At 52.1% G+C, this 4,176-nt stretch overlaps 1 long non-coding RNA gene across 1 annotated transcript; it reads right to left on the reverse strand.

Moving 5' to 3' along the window:
- Positions 1–1,909: 1,909 nt before the first annotated feature.
- Positions 1,910–3,591, reverse strand: LOC147650760 (uncharacterized). Its single transcript, XR_015275683.1, has 2 exons — positions 3,397–3,591; positions 1,910–2,470 (listed from the first exon to the last, which is right to left on the reverse strand). It is a non-coding gene; the product is annotated as an uncharacterized LOC147650760 (long non-coding RNA).
- Positions 3,592–4,176: the final 585 nt, after the last annotated feature.

The following is a 4,176-nucleotide window of genomic DNA, read 5'->3' on the forward strand; positions in this document are numbered from 1 at the left end:
CAGAAGGGCATCAGGGGCTGCTCACACACTAAAAGCTCCCAGGACAAAAAGCTCAGCAGTTTGGCAGTTACATACCCACTTGACAGCTCAGCAGCTCTAACCCAGAGACCTGCCTATTGGGAAAAGCCTTTAAATTCACTGAGACCACCCAATGTGCTCATCTGAACCTCCTTTCTTTGCCAAAGAGAAGAACTACATGCCCATCTCAAAAAAAAAAATGGCACCCCCTCCTCCAAAATACAAAACATCTGGGGACTGATCCCATACAAAAGGTGCCAGAACACCATTACTGGGCAATACCTGCCTGGGGTGCTAGATCAGCTGCACACCAAGACTCAGCATATCTGCTTGTCCAACCCATATCTATCTTGTCCAAAAGACATGTGCTGCCAGAATTTCAAGAAGGCTACCTCTGAGAAGTGGAAATCACATGCCAAACTGAATCTATTGGGAGACCACCTTTCAAAGATGGATGCTGACTCCATCACTGTACAAACTGAGGCAGTGCTTCCACATCAAACTTTCTGCCAGACAGAAAGTAGCCACCACCCTTGGTCTCTACAAGGCAGCTTCTTATCTGTGCATGAAACACTGCGGCTACTTGCTTTCCTTCCCATGAAAAACCATTGCCATTCTCATTCAGGAAGCAAGCAAAAGCTGCATGCCACCTCCACTACTCTATGTCCAACAATTGCTCCTACACAGAAGAGGCCAGGACAGAAATGTCTTGCTGGGCTGTTCCTCCCCATGGCACCTTATCTGCTCCACCAACACTGGCACTATGTCCTTTGCTTCCCAAGGAAAGGTGCCCTGAGTCACTTGGCCTTGCATTCAGTCCCTTGCCTAGTTCTCTCTAGCCTACACTTGTTGCTTCCCTTGCCTATGTCTGCTTTGCCTCATCCTACCTAGAACTTCCTTGTTTTGCTTTGCCTTTCCTGCTCTTTGCCTTGCCTTCCTTGCAGGCAGAGCAATGCAAACTACGTGTAGGCAACTGTGGGCAAGTCAAGGGAGAGGCTGGCAAGGCAGAGCAGTGAGGGGGGAAAGCAAATGGGGTAGTAGGTGAGAGAAGGCCCAGAGGTTCTAGGCAAGGCTGGCCATAGGAAAATAAGCCCAGTGATAGGTAGGCCAGGCAGAAACAGGAGGGGATAGGCAAGGCAAGGCCCTGGAGGAAAGCAGTAGGCCTCTCAAGAGTGGGGCACAGGCATGTGAGGGAATGCAAGGCTAAAGAGTGTTAGCAGAGCTAGGCAAGGAAACTCTTGGACTGCCAAGGCAAGGCAAGGCAGACGAGAGGGGCATTCAAGGAAATGCAGCAAGGACCGACTGCTCTGTCCAGCCTTAATCTCACATGCACCATCACCAATCTGCACACAAACCACTTGGGCTACCAGCTTTCCTTCATATGCAAAAGAACTGTCATTCTGGTCCTGGAGCCCAAGGGTGAAATGTGAATTGCCTGTCCAAAATTGGTCCCAGGCAAAAAATAGCCAGAAAAACAGGTCTGTCTGGCAAGACACCTCCCCTGGGCTTCTTCTCATGTGCTCCTGAAACAGTGGATATACATGAGAGATGTAGGAGTCCTCGGTGGAGCAGATGGGGCAAGGCAAGGCTGGGAAATGCCAGGAGAACAGGTGTGTTGAATTCCAGGTAGGGGAGGGGTGAACAATGCAAGAGAGGGGTTCAAGAGCAAGGCAAAACAATTGGTGGCTTTGCAAGGCAGGAAAAGGGAGAGGTAGGCAAGGCAATCAGAGTCCTAGAAGGAGAAGGAAACAAAAGGGTTGATCCGGTGTCTTGGTTTGAAAAAATAAATGTCCACTAAGGAAGGCAGGAGCCTTCCTTGAAATGGAAAATGTAAACCCTCTCCCTGTGAATTATTATAATTTTGAAATTAAAGGGCTCTCAGGCAAAGATATGGGAGTAGGAATAACAGTTCTTTATTAGTATGTATAAATTTAAAAAAAAAATCCCTACAAATTAATAGGAAAATTAAAATAAAACGCAGTAGTACAAAAAACACCGACAGAATCAGAACGCAACCTGACACCCTGTTGGTCAGGGTGCCGGTAGCAGTCCCATTAAATGGTGGCTGCGGTCTTCCTGAAGTGACAGACATGGCTCTATTGAAGCAATGATCCTGTAGAAGGATCCTTCAGTTTTCCTCTGAAGGTCTGGTGGTGATGTAGAACGGTCTGGTCTTCCTCTGGGAATCTAGTAGAAAAAGGCTGCCTCTGGTGTTCCAAGTCTCATATCCAGGTAGGAATGCTTGGCTCCTCCTCCTGGTGGAGTATCTCACAATGGGATGATGGAATTTTATCAGTCATGCAGTGAAACTCAATGGCCCATTAACAGAAGATATCCCCCAGTTATGAGGTATGGGTTATGGGAGAGATAAAGAACACTGCCTTACCTGGTTTTAACAGATGGTAATAGAATACATGCTTTTGGTTATATCTTGCATTGCAACCCAAGACATCTGGACAAACGGAAAGGGAAGTCAGATGGGGAATGGGTGAGCAAGTCAATACAAGGCAGTGGAGGGAAAGAAGGCCGAGGGGAGGCTACAGACTGGACAGCAAAGCAATGCAAGGCATGGGGAAGCAAGGCAAAATAAAGGAAATAAACAACAGGGACTTGAAATAAGTATGCGCAAAAGTGTACACGAAATAGTATTTATGAAAATGAAGGGTCCGCCCAGACATCAGAGCCGGAATGGGCCCCGCCTGGGGAGCCGGGGCTCGGGGCCGGGGCTGTCCCTCCTGGGACATCCCGGTCACCTGCGGTCACCAGCGCAGGGCAGAGGATGCTCACCCCCACGCCCAGGGCGCTCTCCCGGCCGTGCCGCTCACTGTAACCGAGCGCTGGGAGTTTCCTCAGGAACGCCCCAAGGATAACCAAACAGTGGCGAGCATCACATGACGGTTCCTGGGTTTTGTATCCCCAGGCACCACGGCACGGCTGCGAGGTGCACACAGGCACAGCTCGCACCTGGCATATCCCGCACGGTGGGCTCACCGCCCAGAGGGTGACCGAGGCCGTGGGACACTGCTCTGGGGATATTTATGGCCACCGAGGATCGCTCTGGGGAGCCTGGGCCCGCGAGGTCGCGCTCTCGAACCACGCTGGTGTCCCGGGGAGCCGTGCTCTCACTGACCGCCGGCAGCCCGGGGATGTGGGCGTGCGTGGGGTACCCACAGGAGTGTCTGAGGAGAGGCCAGGGAGGGCGCGAGCGGCCTGCGCCATCTCAAAAAAGCGCATCTCAGAGTCGTCCCCATCCCCATCCCCAGTCTCGGGCGTCCGTGCGCTGAAAGCCGAGGCATCCCCGCGCCCTCCGCCCCCAAACGCGGAGCCGCGGCCCTCCCGCCGAGCCTTCCCGGCTGTGCGGCTGCCGTCGCCACAGACCTGCGGCCGCGCCCGCCTCACGCTGCGAGGTGGGCGTGGGCGGCCCGAGCTCCGCGAGCTGGCGCTGGTTCCTTCAGCGGGGCGGGAAGGGGGTCCCCAGCGCCGAGCTCCTCCGCGGGGCGGGACAGTGGTCTCGCATCTGATCCGCTCAGGAGGGGTCTCGCCGCAGACACCCTCAGCGAGGCGGGCAGGGGGATCCGGCCACTCCTACGCGGCAGACAAGGAAGGGGAAGGGCTCCCGCCCTGCCTCGTGCAGCCCTGGGTTTGCCCCTGCCCTCCCTTCAAGCAGCCGAAGCAGCTGCAGGGTAACGCAGCCCTCTCTGCCTAAACAGCACATGGAACTCAATTAATTAAGACTGGCTTTTAAAAGCCTGTCCATCCCCACACTTGGCACAAGGAGCTGCTCAGCCATTTCCTAATTTCATGAACATGTACCAGTGCTATTCTGGAAAATTACATATAAACAGTACGTAGAACACATGTGGTCGCCTTTTGTCTGTGTTTTATTGGTTCAGAGCACAATTATGGGAGTTACAAAGTCATTGCAGTTTGGGTGAGGAAGCTCAGAAGCAGGAAGACAGGGACAGAAATTATTCAGCCTTGTGGAAGAAATTCTGTCCTTCATCTAGAATACAGACCAGAGTTAGTTCCTATGTTGCCTAGAGGGGAAAAAAAACCCCAAAACCAAACCAAACAAAAAAAACCTCCAAAAACCCCAAAACAAACAAACAAACACCAAACAAAACAAAACAAAAACACCCAAAAAAACAAAACAAAAAA

Source organism: Cyanistes caeruleus, chromosome 13 (assembly GCF_971803275.1).
Source record: "Cyanistes caeruleus chromosome 13, bCyaCae1.hap1.1, whole genome shotgun sequence".
Classification (NCBI taxonomy): Eukaryota; Metazoa; Chordata; class Aves; order Passeriformes; family Paridae; genus Cyanistes; species Cyanistes caeruleus.